General features: G+C 44.0%; 1 protein-coding gene and 1 long non-coding RNA gene across 9 annotated transcripts in view; one reads left to right on the top strand and one right to left on the bottom strand.

Annotated features, from left to right (window-relative positions):
* LOC119971909 overlaps positions 1 to 3,005 on the top strand; it is a 54,528-nt gene extending 51,523 nt beyond the window's left edge. Inside the window, exon 3 of the long non-coding RNA XR_005461945.1 lies at positions 2,922 to 3,005. This is a non-coding gene — a long non-coding RNA (uncharacterized LOC119971909). The remainder of the gene's footprint in view (positions 1 to 2,921) is intronic.
* Positions 1 to 21,272, bottom strand: part of LOC119971908 (serine/threonine-protein kinase BRSK2) — a 1,145,911-nt gene that overhangs the window by 921,775 nt on the left and 202,864 nt on the right. The window lies entirely within an intron of this gene.

Raw genomic sequence — 21,272 nt, 5'->3', positions numbered from 1 at the left:
TAAAAACCCATCTGGTTCACTAATGTCCTTTCGGAAAATAAATCTGCCATCCTTACCTGGTCTGGCCGACATGGGACTCCAGATACACAGCAGGGTGATTGACTCTTATAATAATAATAATAATAATAATAATCGCTTATTGTCACAAGTAGAATCAATGCCCTCTGAAGGCCAAGCAGGCCTCTCAATTCAAGGGCAATTTGTGATGGGCAATAAATGCTGGCCCAGCAGCGACACCCATATCCGATGAATGAAAAGAGCTAGAAGAGATCACTGCTTTGGGAGGTGCTCTCTAAGAACCCTTGACAATCTGTTGCACTGTACCTTGTGCATACTTCTGTCACTGAGGGTTTCAGTGATGGAAGGAGTGAATATTTAAAGTGGTGGATAGGGTGCCGGTCAAGCAGGCTACTTTACCCTGGATGGTATCAAGCTCAAGTGTTGTTGGAGTTGCACTCAGCCAGACAATGAAGAGTATTCCTGACTTGTGCCTTGCAGATCGTGGGCAGGCTTTGGAGAGTCAGGAGCTTAATCACTTGTGGCAGAATACTCAGCTCCTGATCTGCCCTTGCAGCAACCTCCTGGGGCTGAGAGAATTTTCCTTGAACAACCACGGCCATCTTCCTTTGTGATAAGTGAAACTCCGACCAGTGGAGAGGTTTTTCCAACACGTCCCCTCCCCACCTATTGACCATTCCCATTGACTTCAATTTTGCTCGGGCACCTTGGTGACGCATTCAGTCAAAAGCTGCCTTGATGTCATGTGCAGTCACTCTCACCTCACAGCTCTGGCATTTAGTTCTTTTGTCCATGGTTGAAGCAATGTTCCTGGCAGGAAACAAACTGATCATTGGTGTGCAAGTGGGCAAGTGTTGTTTGGTGGCATTGTCAATGACCCATTCCATCCCTTTGCTGATCATTGCAAATTGGCTGGATTGTATTGTATTGAATTGTCCAACTTTGTGTGGACAAGACATAACTGGGCAATTGTCCACATTGTCGGTTGCCAGTACTGTAGCTGTACTGGAGCAGTTTGATTACGTACACAGCTCTCATGTGTAGTCATGCCCCGTAGCCTTTGCTGCAACCAGTACGATTGTGGCATCATGTGAAGTGAATTGTACTGGCTGAAAACCAGCTTCTATGAAGAGTGGACCTCAGGAGGAGGCCAAATTGGATCACCCTCTTGGTTTTCTTTGCCCCTCATTGATGATGGCTGCAAACGTTTCAGCCTTGCCTTTTGTACACAAGCTGGGCTCTGCCATTATTGAGATATGCGCAAAATGTGAGAAAAGATTTTGAATGATGTCCCACATTTTCCCCGTGTTTGCGTGGGTTTCGCCCCCACAACATAAAGATATGCCGGGTAGGTGGATTGAACACGCTAAATTTCCCCTTAATTGGAAAAATGAATTGGGTACTCTAAATTTATATTAAAAAATAAATAAATTGCCCCTTAGTGTACAAAAGATTGCGTGGGGTCATATGGTGGAAGCACGGGCTTAAGTAGGGTGCTCTTTCCAAGGGCCGGAGCAGACTCGACGGGCCGAATGGCCTCCTTCTGCACAGCAAATTCTGTGATTCCATGATCTACCTTTACCTACAGGCCGCAATTATTCAAATACTGACAAAAAAAAACGTAACAGACATGATTGTAAACACAGTAGGAACGAACTTCCAATAATCATTTAAAACTACAGCTATTGTAGCTGACAGTAGTTTCAAATCATGATTGAACATTGGACAGTGTTATTCCACCTCTCCTCAGTGACAAAATCAATCACTTGTGCAATGACTATCTCAGACATCAGAACAGTGTCACGAACCAATTGATGCCCTGGACTATAAATACAAAACATCAAAACGCTGCAATTTCATTAAATATTAAAAGGTAGCCTTGCATCTCTCCAGCGGCGGACTTATCAGCCCAGAGGAGGAGGAAATCACATTCAGGCCTCGATTAGCATTCAGGCTCACTAGCTTGCCATTGAGAAAGTTTTGTCAAGTGTCAGCGAGGCCAGTGTCTGAAATGTCATGTAGGATCAGTGAGCTCTGCCCCAATGGGGAACGCTAGGAGGAAATGACTGGATCATGCTTGCCTTGTGAAAGCAAACCTCTTGTTATCCAAACACTGCTTGGTTGTTGGCAATCAGGGAGCCCATCCTACACCCCATCCCAGCTTACTATATAAAACCTGGGGCCTGGAAATATTTCAAAAATATTAGGTATGAGAATTAGGTGACTAACACATTTTATATAGCTTTTACTTGATCACCACAGAGTCACAGTCATAGATGTTTACAACATGGAAACAGGCCCTTCGGCCCAGCTTGCCCATGCCGCCCAGTTTCTATCACTAAGCTAGTCCCACCTGCCCGCATTTGGCCCATATCCCTCTATACCCACCCTGCCCATGTAACTGTCTAACTGCTTTATAAAGGACAAAACTGTACCCGCCTCTACCACTGCCTCTGGCAGCCCATTCCAGATGCTCACCACCCTCTGTGTGAAGAAATCTCCCCTCTGATTTCCTTTGTCTCTTCTCACCTTAAACCTATGCCCTCTGATTCTAGACTCCTCTACCTTTGGGAAAATATGTCAACTATCTACCTTATCGATGCTCCTCATTATTTTATAGACCTCTATATGCTCACTCCTAAGCCTCCTAAACTCCAGGGAAAAAAGTCCCAGCCTATCCAGTCTCTCCTTATAACTCAGACCATCAAGTCCTGGTAACAGCCTCATAAATCCCTTCTGTACTCTTTCCAGTTCACACTGCACACAAGTCACTCCTGGTTGAGGCAGAAATTTTGGAGTTCTTTGAAACTATGAGCAAGGAGGTACTTTTCCTGGGGAATACTGTTTGTAGTTTTGCAACCATTTATTTAAATTTTCCAAATTCTATTGCTTTATTCAAATAGGTTCTTACACGGCTTTCAAAGAGAGGCATGACAGCCTCTGCATAGCTTCCAAAAGTCGAGATGACCGGTGTCCCTGAAACTTTGGAAAACCTGCAAATTCGCTCAAGCTGTAGAAGAAAACCTGCTGTAATAAATGCATTATATTTAATTGCATTATTGATGAGGTACACTCATCTTCAACTGCGTGCTCTCAATGGCTCCACCAAACATTTTCTTTTAATGGATTTTGGAAGTGAACAAAGCAGGAATTTGCATTTCCAGTTAATGAGTTCAAGAATGATCTAAATATCCCCTTTAACATGCGTGACAAGTCAAAACGTGCACCTGTGATGGGGTACTGCTGTGCAACGCTGGAGCCTCACTGCTATTACTGCTGTCTTACCGCTGTCATCACTGCATGCAGAACCTCAATTCATATATTATTGAAATAAAGCCGTTTAGTCATTTAGTTTCAAGGTGCAGACTCTGAATGGTGGATTTTATTTTTGTACAAAACAGAGTCCAACATTAATCATTCATTATTGTGGTCCATTCAGCAGAGACTGTTTTTTCCTCCAAGTTAATGGAACTGCTGCTCTCAGCCGCTAAGAGGAAAGGAGAAACTACACTTCCTCTAAACAATATGAAGCGTATTAATCAAGATTTCTACTGGAAATTAAATACTCCATTAATGAGGTGGCAAAACTAAACACTCGCAGGCATAGATTTAAATAGATTAGCAATCAATGGATACTTAACAAAATATTTATGAAGGAATATCCTTTTTAACCATTCGTCAAGTAAGCAGTACGGTTTTATTAAGCATTTCAACAAAGTGCCTCTGCTTTAAAAAAGATATGACCCTTAAATTTCCGCAAACAGACGCACACACTACTATTAGGTCATACATTGTTGAGTGGGTTTTCAATCATGATTTGCCCTAGTACAGAGAGGTCTATGCTGAAAGAGGGGTCAGCTGTTTGTGTATGCATTTTCCCCCTCCGCCCCCTGGGTGCAGTTCCAAGGTCACTCTGCAAAGCTCCACCAAATTACTATTCTTTATCTGTGAACTGAGCCAACAAGTTTGACCGGGTGGTATGAGGAACGCTGAACACAGCAGGCGTGCAGTCACATCCCACACATGGGCACCTTGCACCAGGGGCTTCTGAATAGCAATCAAGATCAGATTTGGGAGATTTTCCCTCCCAAGTCACAGGAGAATGGAGCGGTTTTCATCACCCCAAATGAAGATCAGGTAAATTAATCACTAAATGCAGGTCAAGCTTGGGACCTTTAAATTTGCATGGTTCAGCACAGGACGTGGAATTATCTAATAAGCCAACGTACAGTTTATCTGAAGCCACTGCTGAACTTGCCACATTACAGAAGTTTCAAGAGAGGCTAGAAGGAGAGGTATGTGCATTGGAGGGAATTGGGGGACCAAAATGAAAGAGTTTGAAGCAAAACAATACTTCTGTTCTCATTAATACTCCATTTGAAACCATAACTAATAGGATATTCACTAATAACATCAAACTTTTTAAGCTTGAAAGATCAAATGCATGGAGGAATGCTTTCTATATTCTGTTTTGATTACTTATTGTAAACTCTATGCAAATGATCAGCCTACGTTCCTCCGGAGCTATCATTCTTTTTCTACACTGATTAGGTTAATGGTAATAGCTATTATTAAAATCATCCCTAAAGAAAACAATAGTCATTTTCTCTTATCAGTCTTTCCTAAAACCTCAAGTAAACGGGAGCTCAATTATGATCCTGCCTTACTGCACCATAATCTGTTCACAGAATTTCAACACATCAAACTATTTCTAATTAATTTCTACATAATCTATCCTCATTAATGTCAAAATAGGCCTGTTTCAATGTCATTTATTAAAGATATTTCTATTGGAGATATTAGCTACCTCGAAAGCTCATTTATAATGGGATCCTGCTAAAACACGACAAAGCATCTCGGTTTGTCACAATTAACCCAAGGTTTAAAAGCTGATTGTTGCTGTCAAGTTTGTTGGAAAAAAGGACACCTCTTAACGTCTCCAACTGATTTGAGATAGTCCCGTTAGAGGTAATGTTTATCCAAAATATTGCTGACACGGGAGCCCATCAAGATCTTTACAATATTTTTTTGTTTAAATATTTTTATTCTCCTCCTTTTTCACATTTTCTCCCAAATTTACACCCACCAACAATAAACAATAATCAGTAACAACTATGTCAATCCCCATATCAATAACAACGATCCCATCCTCCCACCAAACCCCCAAACATTAGCCCACATGTTCACATAACCAAATGGCAAAAAGGAATCAGGAATCACCAATAGTCACCATTAACACACAGTACCCCTCCCCCCAACGCTCCAGCGTTCGATGTTATCCAGTTCTTGAAAGTGCATAATGAATAATGCCCATGAATTGTAGAACCCCTCCATCCTTCCCCTCAGTTCAAACTTAACCTTCTCAAGAGTCAAGAATTCCAGCAGGTCCCCCCACCACGCCAGGGTACAGGGTGGAGAGGTTGATCTCCACCCTAACAGGATCCACCTTCGGGCGATCAACGAGGCGAAGGCTACAACATCTGCCTCCACACCCGTTTCCAACCCCGGCTGGTTCGACACCCCGAATATGGCCTAAGATCTTTACAATATATACAGAAATATTATTTGGTACAATTTTAAAATACTACACTGATACAGATCAAAATGTAACTGAAATAAGGCAGAGCCAATGAGTATTGAAATAGGCTGGTCATTCAGTAAATAAGAATGCCCATTTCCCAGCAAGCAATTGTGAGCATTGCTTAATTAATGTTTGCGATTAACTGTTTCGATAATAATAGGAAGCCACTAAGTTGCGGCATGGACGGCACAGGGGCACAGTGGTTAAGACTGCTGACTCACAGCTCCAGGGACCTGGGGTCAATTCCGAAATGGCGACTCTGTGTGGAGTTTGCACATTCTCCCGTGTCTGCGTGTGTTTCCTCCGGGTGCTCCGGTTTCATCCCACACTCCAAAGATGTGGAGGTTAGGTGGATTGGCCATGCTAAATTGCCCCGTAGTGTCCAAAGGTTAGGTGGGTTGCGGGGTTAGAGGGATGGGGTAGGGGTGCGGGCCTGGGGAGCGTGCTCTTTCACAGGGTCGGTGTAGACAGATGGGCCAAATGGCCTCCTTTTGCACTGGAGGGTTTCTACGATAAGTTGCAGTACACCAGCCATTTTTTCTGTGTAAATAATTATCAAAGACAAAAAACATGTCAAAGTGTTATATCTATTAGTCAAGGACAGACTGAAATATTCACTCATCATGCACTTACTGGTAAATTGGGCAGATTAATGCTATTGTACTTTGGGTGCAGATCTCAGGAGGTGCCATCTCCACCTTTCCTTGCCTGGGGAGATGGGGCAGCCAGCAGAGTGTGCATCATTTCTACCCTAATTATAATCACACATAATTGATGCCCTGATGGGGTTTGATATGATTTCCATCATTGCACTGAGCATTTGCCAAAAAAAAGATATTCTGACAAACATGCTTACACAAAGAAGGTGCACACTTAGGGGTTAAAATAAAAGACCTAAATAACACTGACTATCATCGATATTTCAGGAAACATTTATCAAAAAAAAACAGCATGATAATTATATAAGAAATTATACAGAATTATAGAATTCCTACAGTGCAGAAGGAGGCCATTTGGCCCATCCAGTCTGCACCAACCTACCGAAAGAGCAGTCCACCTAGGCACCACTCCCCCGCCCTACCCCCATAACCCCACTTAACCTTTGGAAACTAAGGGGCAATTTAGCATCGCCAATCCACCGAACCTGCACATTTTCTGTCTGTGGGTGAAAATCAGAGGACCCGGAGGAAACCCACGTAGACACGGGAGAACGCGTAAATTCCACACAGACAGCTGCCAAGGTTGGAATCGAACCTGGGTCGCTGGCGCTGTGAGGCAGCAGTGCTAACCACTTGCCCACCATGCCACCATGGGACAAGTACACCCAAAAAGGATTTGAACCATTCATTTCCCCCTGTAGTGACTGGACTATGCTGCTGTGTTTTGAGAAATAAATATGCCTCCTTACCTGCTCACAACTGCACAGGACAAGAAATGCTACTAGCAAATGGTGCTTTTCAATTAATGTCACCAAAAGATAAAAGGTCCCTTGTGGACATGCATGATCCACTTAAAACAGTCAGTACCAGCACCAGCTTTTAGAATGACCTATGTGGATGGCAGTGCTACATTGCTCCAATCTCACTGCTCTTTAGTCATAGGACAGGGTTCCTTGCATATCTACTGAAATGTATGTTCAGCTCTGATTACAAGCCTGTGAAAAATGTATTACTTGATGTCTTGCCTGCTACCTAGGGAGGCACGGTGGCACAGTGGTTAGCACTGCTGGCTCTTGGCGCTGAGGATCCGGGTTTGATCCCGGTTCCAGGTCACTATCCGTGTGGAGTTTGCACATTCTCCCCGTGTCTGCGTGGGTCACACGCCCACAACCCAAAGATGTGCAGGGTAGGACAATGGGCCATGCTAAATTGGCCCTCAATTGGAAGGATTGGGTACTCTTAAGTTTATTTTTAAAAAATCTTCCCTCCTGCCAATTTACTAACATTGGAAGCTGATGTTTTGAAGAGGCAAAGCGCGCCAGCACCCTTAATACTTCCACTTTGAAATTTTAAAAATGGGCTGAGCAGAGGTGACAGTTGTACGCCAATCAATACAGAGTTGAGGAAAGACTCCTGTCTCAAACTGATGTTGCATTCTATGCCAACCAAAACCTGAGGAAAGAGGATCAACCTGGAACACTACCTGTATCTTGCTCTCTCTATTGATGCTGCCCGACTGGAATGTTTGCCGCATTTTCTGGTTTTATTCCAGATTTCCAGCATCTGCAGTATTTTGCCTTTTTGTTTCATTCCCAGATCACAATATCTGACAAAGCATTATTGCTCGACTGAAACAACACAATGCCCATTGATAGGTCTTCCTGTTTAATTAATGGGGAGAAAAATGCTGAAGAGGTAAGGTGGAGTACCACACAAGAAAAGCATAACCAATGTTTGTTTACTGTATTTATTTATTCAAGGAATACCTTCCTCGTGCCAAAATCTATCAATTTAAAAACAGGTTCAAACACTTTGCACAAGAGTTTGAATATTCAATAAGAGCTTGCTTTAATTAGTTACAATAAGTCAATCAAGAGAAACCGTGCAGGCGAAACCTTCAGGGAACATCTCAAATTCTCATTACTTGCTTTAACCTATCTCAGTCAATTTTCAGCATTTGTACTGAAAGTAAATCCTCTGAGAAAACCTTAGTAATGGCAATTGGATACTTGGCCCAGTGCAGGGGCCTGCACAAAGGGCCATGTCTTATATTCAAAATGCCCGGCCATTGAGTTATGTGACCCAAGGGCATTACACTATTATTTTAGGAGTAGTGTGCTGCTTGATCCATACATCATAAAGATCATGAGAATCAATTAAGTATTCCCTTGTTTGCAAGGCACCATCACAACGTGAACAATGAAGCAGAGCGGAATGATACTCTTTGAACACATGTGGCAGACAGAGTTATGCTGCTCAGTATTCACCTCATGAGAACTCAGTATTAACTTAAAACTTAATCAGTTACAGTAACACAAATTAACTATCACATTCTTATGTATGGTCTTATATGGGCTGAGTTAATGTACATATATTTAGAGATTTCATGTTTGAGGATGGAACGTTTGATCCATGAGCAGTTTCATTTTATGCATCTGTGTGGATATGGTCAAAATGCAATTCTACGGTGATCATAATATATTCAAAAATCATATAGACAATGCAAGTATGATACTATAGTTATCACAGTGACATGGAATGAGAGCTCAAAAAATCCTGGTTACAGGGAATTCAGACCAGATAAGAGCGGGGGACAAGATGGGTGGTCAATACTGACGGAAAGACAATATTGACGGAAATAAACCATTATATCTGTTGCAAACATGATATGCAAACATGCAACCAATGAACATTCAGAATAGGACACGACCAATGGGCAGTCAGGACACTCAGAGGTGGCATCACCACAAGGGGGCATGACATAAACACTACAAAAGGGATGAGGCACTCACACCCTGCCTCTTTCCACTGACAGACATCTAGAGAGTTAGACAGGGTTGATCAGCAGCATCACACCCCAGCACGTGGCTTAGAGCAAGCTGGTACAGTTAGACTGAGTTACTACAGTTAGATTAGCAGAGAGTCAAACTCATTTGAGGACTGTGTTAATAGTTCCATAAACACTTTGAACTCATTTCAGAGTCTGGAGCACCCTTTAGTTAAGACTGCATCAAGTAGCAGCCTGTGTTATCCGAAGCAGCAGAACACAACAGCTGTGAGAAGGACAATGTGGTTGAAAGATCATCAAATGAGGCCATATGGGATGAACTGAAGAACAAAAAAAGGGGCAATCACACCAGTGGGACTTTCCAATATTCCGATCTATGTGGACGCAGTGGCAGAGTCGTGTACCAATCCAGAGACCCAGGGTATCATAGAACTACAGTGCAGAAGGAGGCCATTCGGCCCATCGAGTCTGCACCGGCCCTTGGAACGAGCAACACACCTGAGCCCACATCTTCTCCACCCTATCCCTGTAACCCCACCTAACCTTTTTTGGACACTAGGGGCAATTTAGCTTTGTCAATCCACCTAACCTGCACATTTTTGGATTGTGGGAGGAAACCGGAGCACCCGGAGGAAACCCACACAGTCACGGGAAGAACGTGCAGCCTCCACACAGACAGTGACCCAAGCCGGGAATCGAGCCTGGGACCCTGGAGCTGTGAAGGAAATGTGCTAACCACTGTGCAACCATGCTGCTCTGGAGACTGGGATTGAATCCCACCATGGTTCAGTTTTAAAAACTCCACAAAATATCTGGAATTAAAAGTCCATGAATCTATTGTTGATTGTCGTAAAAGCGCATCTGGTTCACTAATGGCTTTTCGGGAAGGGAACCTGCTGCCTTAGCTGGTCGGGCCTACATGTGATTTCATATCCACGGCATGTGATTGACTCTGAAATGTCACTCAGGTGTATTCAATGGAACTCATCAGCTCAAGCACCGTAACCGACAACAGGAAACCCAGCCTGGCCGACCCCACAAGTCCTCCTTACTAATATCTGGCGGCTCCCAAAATTGGGAGAGCAGCCTCACATACTAGTCAAGAAGCAGCCTTGCATAGTCATTCTCACAGAATTATAGCTTACATATAGGGCGCGATTCTCCGCTCCCCACGCGGCCTGGGAAATTTATTCATCTGAAACTCTCTGCCTGAAAGGGTGGTAGAGCAGAAACCTTCATAACATTTATAAAGGAATGGGATATGCACTTGAAGTGCCATAACGTACAAGGCTATGGACCAAAAACTAGATAGTGAGATGAACTGGATTGACGCTACTTGTCAGCCAGCGCATGATGGAGTGAATGGCCTCCTTCCTTTCTATACATCTCTATGATATCGTTCCAAGCAAAATTCAGCTCATTCATATACATCTCACCAAAGTTTCTGGTAGATTTTTATGTAATGAAATTCAACATTATAAAAACTATCCCAGCAATAGGTTACTGAAAATAACATACTGTTAGTCAATCGCTTTACCTCTGCTCAGAATGTTCCTCCGAGTTCATCGGAGGGAAGCAACTTCCTTCTGTGGAAGTTAAACCAACATCTTACCAACACGCAACCAACATAAACAAAGGACAGATGTGCTCCCAACACCGTAACAACATGGCCGATCACAATCTGACAGCTACCTAACCTACCGACAACGTTTTGAATTTACTTAAATTTACACAGATGGTCTGATGTCATATGTTCCATATGTCTCTTCAGTAGCTCCACCATCAGTCTACTTACAATACCGTGCTCTCTTTCCATGATTTTATTTCTTCAGCCACCATCCCCCCCCCCCATCCTCTGAAACTTCCTCCCAAGATCTTTTTGCCTGGCGACCTTCATCCCTGCCAAAAGAGTTCTGTTGAACGTTTTTCTGTGAACATTCAACTCTGACCTCTCCTGGCCTCCCCTCCATTTCGCACTCCTGCTGTGTTATTAGTCTGTCTTCATCAATCAGGCAGACAATGGGCAATTGCTGGGGGTTGGCACACGACAGCTCTCTACTCAAGTCCCAGGTTCAATTGCGAGGTTAATCATCTATGCGTTGAGCGCTACATAAATGCAAGTTGTTGTTGGTTTTTGAAATGCAAAACCCCGCAAAGAAGATGTTGTCCACCAGGAGGAAAAGTACGAACCACATTCTAGCTCTAATTTTCAGCATCGTCACTTCACCAACCGACCCTGTTCAGTCTGGTTTTCCGTGTTTAAACTGTGACAGCAGGGTTGTGATTTTTCTCATTTCCATGATTCTGTTGAGCCTGTCGTCATAAACGTCTTCATGACTTCATCACCACCATCACACAGCAAAGAACTCTGCACAGAAACCGTCTCCCACATGATTCAACCACTTTTTAAGATTTTACTTTGATAATTCATCCCAACAGTTTTGCCCTCCATCCCCACCCCACACACCCCAATTTCCTCCTCAACTCTCCCGTAAACAGAGTTGTATTTCCACTGATGTTGGACATCTTCGATACCTGAACAGGTGCCCATTGTGCACGTGTGCCATTTAAAGCAGGAACTAATCACAGATGAACTGAAACTACTCTCACCTAATATTCCCAATATTCCATACAAAAAGGGGCTATGTATTCCCCGCTGAGGCCCCTTAGACAATACGAGTCGCATTGTGTAGCCCTATACAACAAAGTCCCATTGCTGCAAGTGCCAGGAAACATGTGGCTTAACGCACTCGCTATGGGACTATGTTCCCATTTAGTTGAATTAAGCCCAGCATCTTGAGTATAAAAAAACTCATCTTGTGAAAGCTCGTGTGTAACTGGTGAATGTATGGCTGTGGAAGCTGGACTACCAAAGAGAGTGATGAGGATCGATCAAGAGCTTTTGAAAGGAATGGACTCAGACAGATATTACATGTGTCATGGACAGCCAAACGGACAAATGAGTGTGTACTCGAGAAAGTTTAAAGAACATGCAGTGCAGAAGGAGGCCATTCGGCCCATCGAGTCTGCACCGACCCACTTGAGCCCTCACTTCCACCCTATCCCCTTAACCCAATAACCCCTCCGAACCTTTTTGGTCAATAAGGGCAATTTATCATGGCCAATCCACCTAACCCTGTATGTCTTTGGACTGTGGGAGGAAACCGGAACACCCGGAGGAAACCCACGCAGACACGGGGAGAATGTGCAGACTCCGCACAAGCAGTGACCCAGCGGGGAATTGAACCTGGGACCCTGGCGCTGTGAAGCCACAGTGCTATCCACTTGTGCTACCGTGCTGCCCCTGTGAATAGTAGAACTCGTTTGAGGCAGTGATATCAAGGATGCTCTCCTATTTTGGACATGTGAGACGAACAGGAGTGGAGTGTTTGGAAAGAGGTAATGCAAGGCAAAACACCTGGAAGACATGCACAAGGAAGGCCCCAGATGGAATGTATGGCGAATACCAACATGAACTAGCCACTCTATGTGACAGGCAGTGAGGGCAGGAGAGAATAGAAATCAATGGAGAAAGATTGTTCATAATGCGGTCAATTCTTGGAACAAGGACAGGTGAAAGACAAGAAGGCCTTAAGTTTATCCTCAAAATGACTAGTTTCCAATCCAAGGCATCATTCTGGTGAGTCCACACCTGTATATACTCTGTGGCTTTAATATTCACTCTTGCCCTAAATTGTACACACAACTCTACCCACTGCTTTGCACAAATCTATTACCACCACTTTGCTCCTGGTCTCTAAACCTCTATCTCAAAATCTAATATTGTTCTCTTTATGGCTTTATCTGTTGGCACACACACATGTTTGCACCCTTTGATCTCTCTGCTCATCACACCCTTCAGCAGTTATCCACTTAGCCTGTACTTCCAATCTCCGCTTTTCCTCCGAAATCCCTGGGAGCCAACTCCAATGCTTACCCTTAACAGCGTTCACGCAAGAATGTCAAAAAAGCGAAGGGTAAGCAGGAGAAATTGCATTTTCCATGGTTGTATCTGGATACTATAAAGTGACAATGACTGATGATTCAGGGACCCGGAAAAAGGTAGTGATTTTCTGTTGTACAAGATTGCAATCGTTCTCCTGATTTACTGTTAAAATAACTGAGCATTATTACAGGTCCTGTCACATGATCCGTGCAACTTCAGATTCAATATGATTGAGCCGGTGATGCCCTTTGCCATTTGAGATGAAGGACTATTTAATCTTCAGACAGTATTGCAAAGCTCTACATCGAACAAGAACCCCTTCTGGCCACACAACCAATTTAAAACCTGAAGATGATCCTTTTGTCCATTAAAAATGATCACATACCCACTTGCGTCAGTAATGGAGTCTCAGGTCCGGGTGATATTCATGACGATATCATCTGACCCACTTAACTTGATTATATTTAATAAGATTGCACCAATTCCTGTGATGAGTAGTTCACAGAAATTTGGTAAACCGGTTTCATCTCCCTCAATGATTGTGGGATTATTATACATGTCAGTGTGGAAACCATTATGTATGGGCAGCTGAAGGCCATGGGACTGCTCAATCAGGAGAAAAAGTACAACTGAATCACAGCATCGTCAAATTTCAAAGTGTACAGATGACTCACGCTTCTAAAAATGTGTACAGCTGAACGAATGGGCCATTTGCCTCTAATTTGTGGATAAATTAACAGCAAGGACAAACATCGCCTGAACCTCGAAAAGAGATGGCAGCCATGTCAGCAATTTCAGATACCCAATGTATTCCTTGTTGAACCCTTCAATGAAATCCCCAAGTCATAATCCCTGCCACGTAAACATTAATCCATGGAAATATATTTCGGAGGGACCTGGTCCCTTTGGGTGGTGGGAAAAGGCCAGAACTTGCGGAAAGTAGAGGTTTCTTTTAAGTGTAGTTGTGTAATATTTTTGTGCACACTCTGAATGGGAGTCAAGAAGAATGGGAGGTGATGTATTGAAACCTGCAAGATTCTGAGGGGGTTTGATAGGGTAGGTGCTGAGAGAATGGGCTGGATTTTATGTGCCCCTACCGGGCATTGGAAAGGGGGGGGGGGGGGGCACACATGAAATAGGGCAGGTGCCCAGCCCCACCACCTTCCTACCACGTACCAAGTTCAACCCCCCCTCCACATAACACAGCAGGTGGGAAAGTCCCCCTAAGATAGTACCCCCCCTAAGATAGTACCACCCCTTTCTTCTGACCCACCTGCTCGCTCCAAAACCCACCACCCCTTTCCACTCCTTCCTAAACTGACCAAAATCTTCCCCAGCAAATAACCAGGATTCACCTCAATCTGAGATCAATTGGGCCTTGTTCTTTGGGACTGGGTGCAATTGTCACAGTGTGTATTAAGGAGATCTTGATGCTGCCAGGAATGCTGGACCTGCCATTGATTTGGATTGGTTGGCAGCTCCTGAGAGTGGGCCTTCCGCCCCCATTAGGGGCAGAAACCCCACTCTTCACCAATTTAGTCCGTTCACAGGGAGTTTCCTCTCCCGAGGGAAACTAGAACTGGGGCCACTTAATAAATAAGGGGTCTCCCACTTAAGAGGAGGTACAGAGTGATTTCCTCTCGGTCTGGTTAGCCTTTGGAATTCTCTTCTCTAGAGGAGGAGAGGCTGGGCCATATAAGAGGCGGAGGTAGATTTTTGATTGACAGGAAATCCAGGTTTCGTCTGAGTGCAGCTCTTCCCTGGGAGTGCAAGTTCTGTAAATCAACATATCATTTTTAATTAAGTGTATTCCACATTTCATAAATGATGCCATGGAGGGCAAATAAAAGGGTTAGACAAAGGAACACAACTGACTTATACTCTTTGTAAATGAAAATCCTGCCAAAAATCATAATGCCATTGTAAACAGCGAGACGTTAAAATTTATTGAAGAATTCTTAAGATACGAGTCTTCAACAGGAGGTTTTATTTTTCAATTTTTGTTAAGTATCCACACAATTTATCCTTCCAAGAGATAGGCCGATATTGCATCTCTATCTTCTTGAAAACATGTGGGCTTTTTGCCTTCAGGGACTGCAAGACCCAAAGTGACTAATCAATACAAGCTTCTATACCCTGATTGCCCTTCATTGGTTTCAATAAAAAATGAATTGGGTGTGCTGTAAAGCATTTGACATGTGCGGCTTTGATTTATAAAATGCTGGCAGTCATAATTCTACCCATGTAGAGAACGCAAGGATCAGTACACGGAATATTGAACACCCACTGGATTTTATTAACCCTCTCCTGACGTCTTTCATTGCCAGACACTCTCCAATTCCACAAGTATATTGTAACGCTGCTTGTCAATAATAAACAATAGGAACAGGAGTCGGCCGTAGGGCCCCTTCAGTCTGCTTCACCATTCAATGAGATCGAGGCTGAATTTCAAAATCAACTCCACTTTCTCACCCTGTCCAGTTATTCATTGATTTTTAGCAGCCAAATATCCATCAGCCTGTCCTAAATGTTGAATAGACTGAACAACCATCCATAAAAACGTAGTCATGGCAACATGAAGAGAAACATATTTCACACGGTGAGTATTTAGGATCTGGAATGCACTGTCCGAGAGTGTGGTGGAGACAGATTCATTCATAGCTTTCAGAAGAGAATTGGATCATTACTTGAAGAGGAACGATTTGCAGGGCTACAGGGAAAGAGTGAGAAGGTGGTATTTGGTGAATTGCTCTTTCAGAGAGCTGTCACAGATACAATAGGCCGAGTGGCCTTCTTTGGATAATAATAATCACTCATTATCACAAATAGGCTTCAATGAGGTTACTGTGAAAAGCCACTAGTCGCCACATTCCGGCGCCTGTTCAGGGAGGCTGGTACGGGAACTCTGAAATCATTCAATGACGTATAGGTTAGGTGGATTGGGCAAGGTCAATATGCAGGGTTACGGGGTTAGGGCAAGGTCAATATGCAGGGTTACGGGGTTAGGGCGATGGAGTGGGCCTAGGTAGAGTGCTCGGTGCAGATTCGGTGGGCCGAATGGCCTCCTTCTACACTGTCGGGATTCTATGGATTGAATGAAGCCCACTATGGAAGAGAATTCCAAAGATACACAACACAGTGTCAGGAAATCTTTCCTTATCTCCGCCCTTATGCTGAGGCTATGGCCCCAGTTCAAGAATTCCAAACAGGGGAAACAGCTTCTCAGCATCTACCCTGTCAAATACTCAGAGTTTAATACATTCCAATGACATCACTTCCAGTTCTTTTGTACTCCAAAGGAATAAAGTCCATTCAAACCAATCTCCCCTTTCAGTTCAGCCTTCTATACCAGAAAGCAATTTAGTGAACCTTCATTGCATTTCCTCGATAAACTCCACAAACTCTGCCCTGCCTTGCCCAGAGGCAAGTGTATCTTTCCGTAGACAAGGGGACTAGAAATGTAGGCAGTACCCCAGGTGTGGTCACATAAGAGTCCTACACAATTGCAACAAGAATTATTTACTCTTACGCTCAAACTTGCTTTGCAAGAAACACTAACTTACAATTTGCCTTCTTACTTGCTTGTTGTACCTGCATATTGATTTTTTATAATTCATGGACATGAACCCACAAATCACTCCATATATCACCATTTCCTAGTCTGAATTTTTTTTTTTTAATCAGTTTTTCCTTTCTTTCTATGAAAATAGATAATTTCACTCTTCCCCGCATTATATTCTATCTGCCACATTATCATAGAATTTACAGTGCAGAAGGAGGCCATTCGGCCCATCGAGACTGCACCGGCTCTTGGAAGGAGCACCCGACCCAAGATCAACATCTCCACCCTATCCCCATAGCCCAGTAACCCCACCCAACACCAAGGACAATTTTGGACACTAAGGGCAATTTATCATGGCCAATCCACCTAGCCTTTCCTAAATCATTTAACCAGTTCTGTAGAAGGATCATATGAACTTGAAACGTTACCTGTATTTCTTTTTCTGCAGATGGGGGGGGGGGGGGGGGGGGGAGCCTGCCTGCATATGGTTGGTCCACTCACAGCCATTTTACTGCCATTGGCCATTAATTGGTTTTCTCCCAGCAGCATCACCAGAAGCAAGTGGCCACTACTGGGACTGAAACGGAACAGGGGAATAAATGTCTTGGTGGTCTCACTGAGCTTAGCTCTTGGTAGAGATTAACAGAGTAGTTTGCTGACATTTGGAATACTGTGTGCAGTTCTGGTCGCCTCATTTTAGGAAGGATGTGGAAGCTTTGGAAAAGGTGCAAAGGAGATTTACCAGGATGTTGCCTGGAATGGAGAGTAGGTCATACGAGAAAAGGTTGAGGGTGCTTGGCCTTTTCTCATTAGAACGGAGAAGGATGAGGGGCGACTTGATAGAGGTTTATAAGATGATCAGGGGAATAGATAGAGTAGACAGTCAGAGACTTTTTCCCCGGGTGGAACACACCATTACAAGGGGACATAAATTTAAGATAAATGGTGGAAGATATAGAGGGGATGTCACAGGTAGGTTCTTTACCCAGAGAGTAGTGGGGGCATGGAATGCACTGCCTGTGGAAGTAGTTGAGTCGGAAACGTTAGGGACCTTCAAGCGGCTATTGGCTAGGTACATGGATTAGGGTAGAATAATGGAGTGTAGATTAACTTCTTCTTCAGGGCAGCACGGTAGCATTGTGGATAGCACAATTGCTTCACAGCTCCAGGGTTCCAAGTTCAATTTCGACTTGGGTCACTGTCTGTGTGGAGTCTGCACATCCTCCCCGTGTGTGCGTGGGTTTCCTCCGGGTACTCCGGTTTCCTCCCACAGTTTCCTCCCACAGTCGAAAGATGTGCAGGTTGGGTGGATTGGCCATGAAAAATTGCCCTTAGTGTCCAAAATTCTATGATTAACCTAGGACGAAGTTCGTCACAACATCGTGGGCCGAAGGGCCTGTTCTGTGCTGTATTTCTCTATCTCTATCTATCTCACTGCTGAGAGTCACAAAAAACTCTGCAGTCTGGCCCAGCTTAGGTAGTGGGTCCTGGGATTTGGACCACTTTGATAGGCTTCTTAACTGCCAATAAAATGCTTTAGCTATTTGAGTTCCAAAGTTATATTCTGCTGTTGGATTTTTACTCCTGTCCAACTTTTCTTCATTATTTTTCTGGCATTTAAATCACATTAAAGCAGTGAAATAGAATATTCTTCTGGGAGTCTGAATGCACTGGAGGATGTAGACGAGGGAAAATAATGAAATGAAAATGAAATGAAAATCGCTTATTGTCACAAGTAGGCTTCAAATGAAGTTACTGTGAAAAGCCCCTAGTCACCACATTCCAGCGCCTGTTCGGGGAGGCTGGTACAGGAATTGAACCGCGCTGCTGGCCTGCCTTGGTCTGCTTTAAAAGCCAGCTCTTTAGCCCTGTGCTAAACCAGTCCCTATAATTATATTTAGTTATTTAAAAAAAACATTTAGAGTACCCAATTAATTTTTTTTTCCAATTAAGGGGCAATTTGGTGGGGCCAATTCACCTACCCTGCACATTTTTGAATCTTGGGGGCGAAACCCACGCAAACACGGGGAGACTGTGCAAACTCCACACAGACAGTGACCCAGAGCCGGGATCGAACCTGGGACCTTGGCGCCGTGAGGCAGCAAGGCTAACCCACTGTGCCACCGTGCTGCCCATATAATCATATTTATACTGTTGCCTTCCTCTTTGATATCAGTAAATCTATTATTCCTCTTCAGTGAAGGTATAGGAAAACAGGAACTGAAGACCATCCTGTTTGCCACACAATGCAATGATAATAAACCTTGTGACTAATCATGGTGATCAATCTCAAAATCAATAGGTTTAAAACAGATCCAGATATAAAACAAAGAAAACCGATACTGATGTAAAGCTTTGGGAACCGCAAGCCTAAAAATCACCCGTTTCTCCCAGGCATGCTACACTTACAGATGTGTTACATCTCCAAGCCACTCAATTCGCAGTAGATACCTCGGAACACCACCACTTGGACGTTCCCCTCTGAGTCACTCACCAATCGGACCTGGAAATATATCACAGTTGCTCCACTGTTGCTGGGTCAAAATCCTGGAACTCCATCTCTAACAGCATAGTGGGTGCACCTACATCACAGGGACTGCAGCGATTCCAATTAATGGCGACTCACCGTCAGCTTCTCCAGGGCAATTAAGGATGGGCAATAAATGCTGACCCAATCAATGATGCCCCCATCCCGTAAGCGAATAAAAATACATACAAAATACCCCAAAATATCCTGTCAAAGAAATCTAATTTTATTTGAACGAGTCTACACTATCCAGGAGACTCAGGTGGCTGCTTAAGCACCAGAGTGTTGGGCATTAGAGGCAGGGTGAGACATCTAAAAGCAGGAACCTAGTGAATAAAATAAAACAAAACACTGAGGAGGCCAGTCGGTGGAGAGAAACAGCAGTTAACCTTTCAGATTGATGTACGTTTATCACAACTGAGGAATGATAGAAACGTAATAGGTCTTACGCCAGTGGAAGGGCAGAGGGGGCAGGAAGAAGAAACGTTCAGGTCTATGATATGGCAGAAGAGTTTAAACAACAGACGGTTTCATGGAGTAAATGCCAAAGGAGAGTGGTAATGGGCACTGTAAAAGACGCAGAATATATGTTTAGATGAGGCGTCAATGCTACATAGCAGCCATCTAAATGCAACATGAAGGTAAAAAGGAGGAAGCGAGATGAGATTGAAGCAGCCAAAAAAACAAAAACGCAGAACAAAATGGGGGGGGAGGGGGGGGGGGGTGCAGAGGTTATGATCTAAAATTGCTGAAGTCAAATGTTCAGTCCAGAAGCTGTGGAGTGCATGTTGGAAAATGAGGGGCTATTCCTTGAGCTTGCGTTGAGAATCACTGGAGCGCAGTAGCTGGCGGTGAACAGAAAGGTCAGAGTGGGAGAAAGGTGGAGAATTAAAATGACAAGTAACTGGGAACTCGGGGTTATGCTTGCAGACTGAATAAAGGTGCTCTACAAAGCAGTCACCTAGTCTGTATTTGGTTTCCCAGTGTAGAGGGGGCCACATGAATAAGGTATACTACGTGAAGCAGAAGGCTGTTTCATTTGAAAGGTGTTTGGGGTATTGGATGGTTAAGGGAGGAGGTAAAAGGACAGGTGCATCTCCTGCACTTGTGAAAAGGTACTGTAGGGAAGGGAGGGGCTGTTGCAGTTTGTTCCATAGAATCCCTAGAGTGCAGATGGAGGTCATTCGGCCCATCAATTTTGTACTGACCCTCCAAAAGAGCATCCCACCCAGGCCCACTCTCCCATCCTATCCCCCTAACCCCACCTAACCTTTGGACACTAAGGGGAAATTTATCATGGCCAATCCACCTAATCCTTACATCTTTGGACTGTAGGAGGAAACCAGAGCAACTGGACGGAACCCACGCAAACATGGGGAGTACGTGCAAACTCCATAGAGTGAATGTGCGAACTCCACATAGTTACCCGAGGTCGGAATCGAACCCCGGTCCCTGGCGTCTTGAGGCAACAGTGCCAACCACTGTGCCACCATACCGCCCCTGAGGACTGAGGAGTGGACCAAGGTGTCACAGAGGCATGGCCTCTTTGAACTTAGTGACATGGGATGAAAAGGAAACTGCTGTAAATGCTCAGCAGGCCTGGCAGCATCTCTGCAGAGAGAAACAGAGTTAATGGGCGGGACGCACCAGATTCCATCGGGCAATCCCTGGGCTGCCGGAAAACCGGAGATTCCCGACAGCGGAGAATCCAGCCCAAGAACTTTTCATCAGAACTCATGCAATGCTGCTTTGAGAGAAACCTGTTTTTAAAGAAAGTGTGTGCCCTTCAAGATGAATATGTTGGTACTGGGGAACAGAGCCCTTCATTTTGGGTGCCCTGTGTTAATATTGAGCATCCCTACTGTCCTGTAAAGAATTCCTACACGATCACCTCAATATCAGAGAAGCACCACCTACAGCATCAGGCTGTCCTTTCACCATTTTCCATATCAGCCCTCCTATGTCGGTGCAACATCGAGGGCCGAAGGGCCTGTACTGCGCTGTATCGTTCTATGTTCTATGCGAGACTGCACATCAGGTGGAAATGGAGATGTTTTTAATGCTTGGATCCCATGCTCTATACTATCCAAACCCATTCTTATAGGATCCCTCCAACACAGTCCATCAGTTTGGATTTATAACAAACTTATCAGAAATAAAGAGTTAAAAATCTAACCCACTTTACCAGTTA

Source organism: Scyliorhinus canicula, chromosome 9, assembly GCF_902713615.1.
Source record: "Scyliorhinus canicula chromosome 9, sScyCan1.1, whole genome shotgun sequence".
NCBI classification, from domain to species: Eukaryota; Metazoa; Chordata; class Chondrichthyes; order Carcharhiniformes; family Scyliorhinidae; genus Scyliorhinus; species Scyliorhinus canicula.
The sequence above is the reverse complement of the archived record's forward strand: the minus strand, read 5'-3'. Positions and strand labels throughout refer to the sequence as shown.